This window comes from Ctenocephalides felis, unplaced genomic scaffold (assembly GCF_003426905.1).
Source record: "Ctenocephalides felis isolate EL2017-DRISC unplaced genomic scaffold, ASM342690v1 CF-g0.4_SCAFFOLD_00845, whole genome shotgun sequence".
Taxonomy (NCBI): Eukaryota; Metazoa; Arthropoda; class Insecta; order Siphonaptera; family Pulicidae; genus Ctenocephalides; species Ctenocephalides felis.
The window spans coordinates 41,615,359-41,628,090 of record NW_020536999.1 but is presented as its reverse complement, the minus strand read 5'-3'; positions in this window follow the sequence as shown (position 1 = coordinate 41,628,090).

The following is a 12,732-nucleotide window of genomic DNA, read 5'->3' as shown; positions in this document are numbered from 1 at the left end:
ATCTTGGAAATAATATACTGTAATATAGGTAACTTTGTATGTGTGCAAATACTTGTATTCAGTTAGATTTATATTATAAACAACCAATTTCTTTCCGCAATGGCATGGCATGGCAGTAACTTCGTGCTAAGCTAAGCGAATCTACCCGCAACGCGACATTTTCAACGAATGGATATTTGAAATGTGTCGTGCTGAGTCGCGTGCCCAATAATGTATTATGGGCTACTGTTTTGTGAATGTCTCCCATATGGCACTGCAGTTTGATATTTTTTTATTTATGGATTACTAAAAGATAATATTTTCATTCATGAACCAGTTAACTATAGCACACTCTTAGAACTTTTTCTTCGCATAGATTTATTGCCGAACAAAATAGTATAATTTTTAAGACAATATGCTGGGTGTAAATGCATTTAAAGAATTTATCTCCTATAAGATATCTCTTTTTTTATTTTTTTACGATTCATTTCATATCGTATGGAAATTTTCTAGTAGGAGATTTCTCACTTAATTCTTTTAAATATGTGTTTGGGTGACACTCTTAGAACTGAAATATATTTTTGTCTCAATTGGACAATGTTAACCGTCTATTAATCATGAACGCAAGTCTTAACGCAAGCAAAAGAACGCAAGTCCTTAACGAGTTACATCGATTCAATGTTTGAAATCGATTGAGTCGTTTTTGAGGTAACACCAACGAAGGTAAAAAATTGGATCACATACACACACATACATACACACGTCTATTAATCGTCTTGCATAATTTCGTTATAGTTACTGTACCGTCCATGGTTTAAACTTGATATCATATACAAATTGAGTAACATGTGCTTAAACTAGTTGGAATTGGCATTTTGGCCCAATGCAAGTTGCATGAACTTCTCGAAGTGTGTAATAATTGACTTAATCATCCGAAATCGACATTTAGATCTTTAGATAAAATTTTCTAGGGTTTATTTCGGAAATAAAGTTTTTGCTTTCACTTAGATCTAAAAATTGCATCACAAACACGTTAAAATTATCTGTAACTATATTAAATAGATAGAAAGACAGACACGTTCTTGTATGTTTTAAAATTTTAGTTTATTATTTTATATTTTAATTGACTTATCTAATTCAACAAATTTTTGTAGACTATTTTGTGCATGAACCGAACTTTATCGCTAGGTTAAATCTTATTAAAAATGTCAAAACAAATAAGGAACTTAATGAATTATTTTATGAAATATTTAGCATCTGCTATTTAAGCCGGAGTTCGACTTAACCACTTATTTACTGGGATAGCATATTTATTCATTGAAATTAATAGTAGCATTTTCTACACAACTAGAGAAATTTTGTAGACTGCTCACTTACCTTTTTTTGCTAATTTTCCAATGGCTTGGCCAATTTTCTCGAAAACCAAATCGCAGCTTCAAATTTATTCCAGTGGCTCAAAGTGGCATTTTGACACAAATTTTGACTATCATATTTTTTTTTAAATTTTACGAATTTTCAAAATTTAACGAGTTATCATATTGTTTAGAATCATTATATCTATCAACATAAAATGTTTCGTCAAAAAATTCTTGTCAACAGTCAACTAATAATAAGAAACGGCTCGGCCAATCTTCGTCCAAAACTATTTCCAAATAACATCTTCCGAATAGTTTTTGAATTTTTAAAATTGATTTAGTATTTTTAGCTAAACCTTGTCCGAAAAATTTAACTATTCTGTTAATTATAAAGAAACGGCTTGGCGGATAGTCTTATAAAAATAAAAAACGCAAGTCCTTAACGAGTTACATCGATTCAATGTTTGAAATCGATCGAGCCGTTTTTGAGGTAACATCAACGAAGGTAAAAAATTGGTTCACATACACACACACACACACATACACACACGTACTTTTTCCAAATTTGGTCCCATTAAATTCACAATGGCTTGAAACGTCGAGAAAATATAAAATCAGCGAATCGGATTTTTTGACGAAAACATAAACTTATTGTTTGGGAAATTAATAACTGAATGACTCATGACAACTTTTACTATTTTTTTATTTTTTTTTTAAATTAATTACAATCTGTCTTTACACAATATGTAAGAAAAAATCAGTAATAATCTTTATTATAGTATCTTTGAAATCTATCATTTACCTTCTCGGTTTCAAATACATGTTTGTATGTCTCTCAATTTAATCGACTTCCTTCATCCCCCGTATGCCGTAAAAGCAGTAAAATCGTGGTACATATGTCTGCACGCGTGTCTCGGATGCTTCGAGATCATTTTAAGTGGTTTTCTATGTTGTCAAGGAAAATGTTTTGTGCATGTCACATCAGTCGCCGTTGTGATCGTTCGATCACCCGCAGTCATCCACCCAGACATGACAGTTCTCAGCTGTCATACAACGAGGCGACACGATTTGATGGACCTTTGAAGAAATTAACCCGACAATGGACCCAAATGATAGTTACTGAAAAAGCGAATGTTTTTACAATGTCGGGCAGATTTTGGCTGGGTTGAGATCGGAGTGATGTCTATATAGGGACATGATTTTGATGATGACATATTGCTTTTTGTGTACTCTTCGTTTAGATTTTTTATTGTGTTTTTCTGCGATTCTGCAATAATGATTATTATTTCAATTTACGGTTATCTGAAATTTTATTATTTATTAATTTTAAAATAAATGTATACTGATGACTCATCATTTCAGAGATAATGCGGCATGTTTGTCAGTGCCAGGGCGGCATAAATTTAAATACTAGTAGAGTACTATAAATGATGAACTGTTATGTATATATTTTATATTTTTGAACAGCAATTAGAACTGTTAAATAAGGTGTCCGGTGCTTGCTGCCGTCCGGCGTTACGGGACTTCCCCCTATACTCAGTGTTTTTGGATGGCAACCCAATGACCATTTCTACACGTTGACAATTTTCTTTCTCGGAAGATTTACTTGTTATAATTCTAATTGTGATAAGAATACATATTGCAGCAATGTCAAAATCCGATATCACTGCTGCTTGGTTATGGCCCAGTTTCAGTGACTGAAGCCATTTGAGTCAAAATCTGGTGTCACTACTTCTTGATACTGGATGATAGCTGCCTATCAGACTAAAAACTAGTGGTTTCTAATCCAAGTTGTTACTACGAAGCTTAATTGTTGAGCTTAATTCAAATTTCAGAACTTCATATGAATCTTTTTGACTCTGCTTTATGATTGCAACTTTACATAACAAAACAAAGTACTTTGCCCGGTTTGTTACCGCGGTTAAATTGTGCCTAATCAAAGTTCTTGTAATAATAATAACAAAATGCAATTAACTTTTATATTTTAATTAGCGATAATTTATTTAAAATTATATTTTTATATATTAGAATATTTTATATATAAAATATTCAGTAATAATATATAATAAATTATGTAAAATAAGAAAACATTTTTGGTTTTTGTGCTGATATTAATGCAAAATGCCATAGAATATTAATTCAAATAATAAAATATAAGATTACATATACAGTAAAATGTGGGTAAAATAATTTTCTAGACATCGGACTAAAAACGCGTCTCAAGCGAGAAAGCGTATTATGCAGGTAAAGGGCAATAATTTTTGGAGGTCCAGGGACTGGAGTAAATTGGAGTATTGATAAGTAATTAGTCACAATACCACCACATTTCCGACATAGTTTCACCACTAACACTAATACAATAGATTTCTGCACACAACATGACAGTCAAATGATTGATTGATTTGTTTTCCAGCAAATCAATTTGAATATCGGTCGAATACTGTAATCGCTGAAACAGATTACTTTTTCTATACATAGTAAGTATAACGAATTTGTAAAATGTTCTTTATAGTAGTTACTGCAATTGATGTGGGTTATGCGAATGGAGAAAATTTATTTTTTTGTACATAAGTAGATTCCATAATTTAGAACAGCTTTAACATTCTGTTAAAATTTAGTGAAAACCAAAGCTTAGGGACCGATTCTGCCGCATAACTGAAAAATGTTACGGCAAGGCCATGTTATGAAGAACTTTCCATACTAAATATTAACAAAAGGCCATGTGGTTGGTGTGCAGTCAGGCGTATTTCTCTGGTTGCCAGATAAAAAAATCTAACCTAGAAACCGCATAAATGTCAAAAAACAATCTTAGATAACAGGGTGTTTCTGACACAGCTTCGTAACATACCAGTGACGTTGCAGTTTATGTGTAAAATGCCTAAATACACAGCAAATACGTGACATTTTGACAGTATTCAGTATAATTCAGTAGCATAATGTATGGAAGTTGGAACGTAAATTGGCTTTGCCATAACATGTGAAAAGACTGCAAAGGTCCATAGTTTCAAATGTGATATTTCTATTATTGTTTTCAAGACTCCCTTGATATAATTCTTTAGAAATTCTTTGAATATTCTTCAGCGCTGCTTTAATTATTTGTTTGTAGTTAATTGACCTCAGAATATTTGCTCACTGCGTGTTAAATTAATCCCGAAACTTGTTTCGTAAATACGTATTAAAATCTTTATTTCTCCGGATATCATATTTTTGATATTTTTATTTGTTTATCAGAAATAATATAATAAGTATTCATTTTAAGAAAGTGGGAGCAAAAACTTTGTGTGAAATTAGTTATTATTATTGCAAATTTAATTGAATTATAATAATGCAAAAAATAAAAAGAGTTCTGTAAATCGATTCGATTAGTATTCAAACTCTAAAGTGTCATTTTTATGATTCATGCAAAAACTTCTATGTATTATTGAATTGAAAAAATTATCTTATATAATCAAAATAGAACTTATATAAACAAATAATTAAGTTGTAACTTTATCATTTTATATGGTAAAAACAATTTAGTAACGAATTTCAGTTTATTTCTGAACAAGTAAATCGTTACTGTTTTGATTACTCCTATCGATTAATATTTATATACAAAATATTTTATATTACACGTATAATTAGCTTTTGAAATAATGTCTATCAAAATTACAGTAATATTTTTAATACATCACTGTAATTTAAAAATTTCATTTTTAATGGAATTTTTCTATTACTAGAATGAGCCGTTGTCAGCTTTTCGAACTCGGTTTTGAGTTCTGTCCTAAAATGAAGGATATATACAGTTTTTGTCTATAAGTGCATATTTATAAGTGATGATATTTCATTCAACAATGCAGTTATTCAATATTTAAACAACTAATCTTCACACCTGTTAAGTTTATTTACCGCGGGTGGTCTGCATTGTCAGACTAGTGGAGATATAAATACTTATTTTATATACTTGTTCTTTATTGATTAACGGTTAGAACATGCAATTGTACATGATATTTCTTTTGTTTCATTGATAGGACTAATATTATTTTAGCAGACGAGATGGACAATCAATAAATCAAATCTTTTCGTCCATTGAAAGCACGTGTCTTGGTTCCAATATTTTCAAACTTTCAAAATTTTGTGAATTTTTTCTCAAACAGAAACTATTTTTAGAAACTACCACAAGTAATGTATTGGTATACCATTGTATACATTAATCGTAGTATGATTTAATTTAAATTCTTACCATATATGTCAGTCAATGAATTATCCGCCTCAAGGTAAACTCAACTTCTTCGGTTGCTATAGACGTTTTCTATAAGCTCTGCTTTTAATAGACACAAAAAGTTTATTCCAACAGAATTCTGCCGTTATTTCTGCGGAAGCTTTGTTCTTCATAAATTTGCTACCCAACAATTCCCTAAGAACATTTGATACTATTCTAGTATAGAGTACTTTATAGAAAAACATATTCCATAAATTTATCACAAAATGTCATGTGTTTTAAAACCCAAAAATAATAAATCATGTTAAACAATATCGTTAGAAATAAAGTTTAAGAGTTATTAAGATGAACGGTCTCAGTTTAATTAGAGCAAGTATTTTGCATTCATCATTTTAATCATAGGCGCCATTAAAATAACTCCCACGAGATACAAATTATTCCCAAGAGAGAAATAAAAATACGTTATTAAAAACATAAATTTCAATCTATAAATTAAGATATGAAGTTATTAATATTAGTTACAAATAAATTGTTGTAATAAAAAATTTACATGTTTTAAACCTAGAGCGTACTTTGATATAATCTTTATGTAAACCAACTATAGCTCAAACTTTGGATTGAAATTAGAAAAACGCAATCAATTAACGCAAATTATTCATGCAAATTAATACAAAACACGATGCAAATATTTTGCAAACGTTGTAATTCCTTTTCGTTGTAATTAATTTGCAAATAAATTTGGAGTCATGTATTTAAATGGTTGAAATTGAGATTTTTTTCACATATATTTATTATAGTAATATGAAAAAATGTAACAAAAAAATTATTTTCACTTAATTTATTCACAGTTTGACAACTATCCGAATAAACCTTATTAATTAAGTGGATTACACATGTTACTTGTTTCAAATGGTCTCATTAATTGGTCTGCGCATATGTACTATTATAATACCACTATCTAATTTTGATCTCTAATGGCGTTAAATAGATACCATCGACTAATTAAGATTTATTCTCGTGTAACAATTGGTAATAGCAATTGGTTAAATTGTGGCAACAACACACAATTAGTTGGTATAATATATAATTTTCATATAATAATATAAGAGATGTTTATACGTCTTATTAACTTATTCACTTTATTTATTGTATGATATCATATTATATATTATAGTACATACATATGCTTTCTTATTTCTTTATTGACAGAGCATTTAGCCACCTACATCTCATTTTTTATATTCTATACTATCTTTATATAAATTCTATACTATCCTTATATATGTTTTATACTATTTTTATATATATCTTATTTTATTCAATTTTCATTTTTGCTTTTTACAACGAATTTCTTCATACTTCTTTTCTTCTATGTCTGATCTTTCCCAAATCTAATTTTACCCTTTACGACTAATTTTATTTAAATTTAACGCATTTAAAATTTTATTTAGTTTCATATTAACTATTTTTAATTTCTACTTATTGCTTCAGTTAATGCAATTTAACTAAATATTTGATCGCTAGCGTGTGAGTCAGGCATTGAGCTATTTCCGCCACTATTCCAAAATGGAAATTTGAGTTTTATTACCGAGCCGTTTTCTTGTAATTAACTGTTGAAAAAAAAATTTAAGCCGATTTTTATGGAATTTTTTTTAGTGATATATATCATGGTCTTATAGAACTTACTGTGATATTACGGCCTTACGTCAAGTAGTTTAGTTTTAAAAATTCATCAAAGTTTGAGAAAATGAGTAGTTTTTTTGACGTTAGCTAAAATTTAAATTAGACAATTTACTTGGTATAACGTTAGAATAATTGGTATTAATAAACCGTTAAAGTCCTACGGAAACTGGTTCAAATATATTAATTGTTGATTTTGGAAAAGTTGCTTTTTGAAAATACACCGAGTTAACGTGTTCGTTCGTTTTCAATTATGTGTAATAAATCCACTCATAAATTAATTTATTAACTTCCCGTAGGGCAAGTTATAGTAATCGCAAAAAAATCGAAAATGAAAATTTTTATATATCTTTACGTTTCAGAGGTTTCTGAACATTTTGGCATACCTTAGTAAAAATGGATGTATGTGTGTGTGTATGTATGTATGTATGTATGTATGTATGTATGTATGTATGTACGTGTGTGTATGTATGTGCGGATAAAAATTTTCGTCGACGATTTCAGGAACACGGATCAACCGATTTGAATAATTCAAAAAACATTCGATTCGTATTGACAAGGAGACGTGCTGATTAGTTTTTGGCAAAGGCCGGTCTAGCCGTTCCGAAGATACGGGGCAAAATGTGCCAAAAACGGTACCTCCGTTTTTAAGAGAACGGAGCGTCCGATTTGAATAATTCACTTGTATTGACAAGATGTAGAATTGATCAAATTTTCATGAAGGCAGGTCTAGCGGTTTCGGAGATCTAATGAAAAAAGTAAAAAAAAATGCCATTCGGCGGTTAAAAATGATCATTAGACATATGCACATCAAATTATCAGATATTTTATAGAGATTTTAACAATAAGTATAATTTTTTTTTACATTTCTATGGGTTCCGTACCAATGCTTATGCGTTAGACGGCGGCGCGGCACTTGCAAGCTTTGACATTTCGTCTCTATGCAGTTCAAGCAGTGCGATTGCTTTGAAAAAAAGTTCAGAATTTCCAAAATATGTCAAAACGAAGAAAACATTTTTTTTTTCAAAAAAATTTTTGATTTCAAAAAAAAAATTTTTTTTTCAAAAAAAAGTAATTTTTTGTCAAATTTATAGTTTCTCAAAAATCTAATTTTTTTGAAGTAAAATTTTTTCAAAAATGTTAAGCGTTTTTAAAAAAATAATAATTTTTGATACGGGAAGTTCCAGCAATTTGCCTTAAGGCACGATGCCCTAATTGCCTTAAGACAGAATTCCACTTACAGCTAGTTTTATTTCAATCTAGATACTCACACTAAACATAATACTTTTGTGCTGAAACATTTCATATTAATTCAGTTAATCATCTATTATTCATACACGTAACCATTCGGTAAATGTTCGGTTATCATTTTTCTATGAATGTTCGGTTGGTTCATCGTCGGTGACGTGCAGAACGCACCCCGTGCGTTGGAGGATCGAGTGGCGTGAAAGAAACGTCTAGCGATCGTCTGGATGCGTAGCAGTTCAGGCTCCCCAAACGTTCACGAATCGTCACCGGCAGCAACGCTATCGCACCACGTCCCGAACTAATCGAGTCAGTAGGACCCGGCACTCAGCGCAGGTCGGTCGCATCAACTGTTTAGTACGCACTTAATACCGAGCTCACTCGAGAACGGCACACGCTATGTGTCCATTGCGGGCGCGATGTTAGTGTTCCTCGACTTTGGATTTTTTTCAAAAGAATTTTGTTAATTATTTTTTGTGTGACATCTCAGTGGATCAAAGTGTTATGATGACAGTGCCTAGTTTTCGATCGAAAGTGTTGCCGTAGATAGGTCAAACCGAAAGTGTTTCGCGTGTTAAGGACGTCAGGGCGTAGCGGCGCGCGATGCCGTGCGGCCGCGACAGTCTCGGGCGATGTAGCGGTGCCTGTCATGCTCCGGCTGCTCTTGTACGCCGCCATCGTCGTGACAATGTGCCGCTGCGCCCCGTCGCAACAACCGCAATTGCCGTCGGAAGCGAATGCCGGTTTAATCCTATCCTCGCAGACCGCCCTCGGTCGCCTCGCCAGGAACCAGAAGACGCATCGTCACCATACAACACCGCACCATCATCACCAGGAAGAAAGCAACGCGGCGCGCAACGAACGCAGCGCGAACCTGTCGCACATCACTGGCACATCCAGAAAAATACAAATGCACGTCAAGAACAGACTCTTGCAGCTATTACCCGACGGAGTGGTCAACGGCACATCCAACGACACTGATTACAGTGAGTGAATTCGATTTACCATTGCTTTCTTTTTTCACAATTATCATATTTGGCCCGGATTCTGTGGCTTGCTCATATTTCTTCCTAAATATGCAGAACTGGTGATTTTTGTATGCCTATTTATGATTTAAAATTATCCTGTTTTTTATTTTCTTCAAAAATTTAATATTATTAGTGGCACAGTTTTTCTTGGAAAATTTGTATAGGCGTTTGACTCGATTTGACTTCTTTCTTTCATTTTCTCAAACTTCAATTTTATTAGCGGCACAGTTTTCCCTGGAAAGGCGTTTTACTCGATTTTTTTCTTTATCTCCTCCAAAAATATTCTTAGTTGTACAGTTTTTTCAGGAGAATTTGGATAGACATCTTACTCGATTTGTCCTCTTTTTTTATTCTTCTCCGAAAATTAAATATTAGAAAATAGGCGATTTACTCGATTTGTCATATTTTGATTTCCTTCAAAAATTAAATATTATTAGTAGCACAGTTTTGTTGGAGACTTTGTAAAGGCGTTTTACTCGATTTATCCTCTTACTTTAATTTTCTCCACAAAATTAAATTTTATTAGTGGCACAGTTTTCCATGGAGAATTAGTAAAGGCGTTTTACCCGATAAGCCCTCTTTTTTATTTCTTCCAAAAATTAAATATTCTTAGAGACACAGTTTTGTTGGAGAAATTGTATAGGCGTTTTACTAGATTTGTCCTTTTTTTTCATTTTTCTCCACAAAATTTATTTTTATTAACGACACAGTCTTGGAACTTTTGTAAAGGTGGTTTACTCGATTTGTCCTCTTTTATTTTCTCCGAAAATTTAAATATTATTAGTGGCACAGTTTTCTTAGAAAATTTGTATTGACATTTTTCTCTTTTTATCCTATGTTTTTAATATCTTCCAAAAAATTATTTTATTAGTTGATCAGTTTACTTTTTTTAATTTTCTTCAGAAATTATATTTTACTAGTGGATCAGTTTTCTTGGAGAATATGTATAGACGTTTTACTCGATTTGTCCTCTTTCTTGAATTTGCTCTTTTTTATTTCCTTCAAAAATTAAAGTTTATTAGTGACACAGTTTTCTTGGAGAATTTGTAAAGTTGTTTTACTCGAATTGTGCTTTCTTTATTTTCTCTAAAAATTTAGTATTATTAGTGGCACAGTTTTTTTTTAGATTTGATTGACTTGATTTGTACTGTTTTACTCCAAAAATTAAATATCATTTGTTGCAGTTTTCCCTAGAAAAATTGCATAGGCGTTTTATACTCGATTTCTCATCTATTGTTTTATTACCTTCAAAAAATTAAATATTATTAGTGGGACAGTTTTTCTTAAAAAAAATTTGTATAGGCATTTCACTCGATTTGTCCTCTTTTTTGAGTTTCCTCCAAATATTAAATATTATTAGTGGCATAGTTTTTCTTGGAGAATTTAATTTACTTGATTTGCACTCATTTTTTATTTTCTCCCCAAAATGAAATATTATTTTTGGCACAGTTTTTCTTGAAAAATTAATTATTATTAGTGATACAGTTTTCCACGGAAAATTTGTATAGGCGATTTGCTAAATAATAACGAACTAGAAACTATTTTAAATTACTTAGGTATACTCTCTCTATAATTCGACATTGGTAAAATTTATTATTTTTTAAAAAATATTTTGAAATTTTTTTACGGATGCTAGTCAAACTACACAGAGATTATAGGATTTAACAAGTGCGCCTAAAATTAAATCAGTACCAATTTGTAATTACATTTTAACGACAAGAAAAAAAAAGTCATGAGAGCAAAATACTAAAATAAAATTCATTTACGATATATTCAAAATCTAGCGTTCTACATTTAAATTAACGACTCCAAGTGTCACATAATATCTTTTAAAATTAGTTATCTTCGAGCTCCACGTGCCGAATAAGCTGGTCATAATTAAATTCTTTTTTATCACATGTCGGATCAAGAACGCAAATATAGATCTCACAATTAAGTCAAGGAAATGAAATATCCTAATAGCTGAGATAAAATTCAATGATACGTAAAATGATCTTTTTAACGATTTCGATATGAGCAATATAATAGTTAAAAAGTTTTTTATGTGGAGAACATTTTTTATCGTGTCTAATATTTCACTTACATCATACAAATCTACTTTATCGTCTATAATATTGAATTTATTAAATATTTTGAAACTTTTAATAAGTTATTTTTGAAACTTTTAATAAGTAAATGAGAATTATGTAGGAATTATAGTCTGCTTGAATTTTTAAGGTTAATAATACAAGGATTTAATAATCAAATATTTAAGTTTGCACAATATTCTACAATAAATAATTTCAGTCTTATGAAAATATTTGCTGTGTTTTTAATTAACTGTCAACGATAATATTTATTTATAAACGCCTTGGTTTGATTTGTGATATTTTTTATTTAATTTTTATTTTACATATATAAGATACATATATATTTATTTATTAGATAAATCTTGGATTTTTCAATAAATTCATGTTTCTTTTCCGAAGAAAAAATCCAATAAATAAAAAAACCGTTAGTTTTTCGTAGACATTATTTACGACGTTTCGGAATTAAAAAAATCCATCATCAGATTTTCCTGTATTAAACAATTTTTTTTTATTTATTTATTTATTTATTTATATAATATATATATATACATTATTTTCATATCTCAGGCAGACAGAAGTGCCTGGTATGAGAAATTATGAAAACAGTTTTCATATTTTATATATACATTTCATTAATATAATATTTATTATAATTAAAATATCTATCTTTATATAACTCTTCAGTTTCTTTTTCATCAATTTCCTTATAATATTTCTTTATTTTTCTTTTAATTTTATCGTCATCATTGGTCGTCTTAATATCGTTTGCCATTATGAAGTAAAAATATTTAAGATGATTATTACAGAATATTGAAACTTGTAAAGGAATGAATTAGGTACCTTTCTCATGTAGATAATTATGTGAAAATGAAAAGCAAAATTATTTTCCTGTAATATTGATCTATAAATCCATATCACTAATTTTATGTCAAAGCACTTGTAAAAAGTATTATTTAAGAATTTTTGAAATTTTTTACTCCACTTCATTTGGTAAATTGAATTTTGTCCACAGATTTAATCAATCATATCTATATTTTTTATATTGAGCAAAAAATCAATTTGTTATTTTTGACATTTTTACTACTTTTAATTAAAATGTATTCATACATTTATCTAGAGAAAAGTTGTCCAAAAATTCTTTTAAAAAATTAAAAAATAATTATACATAAGTTAAC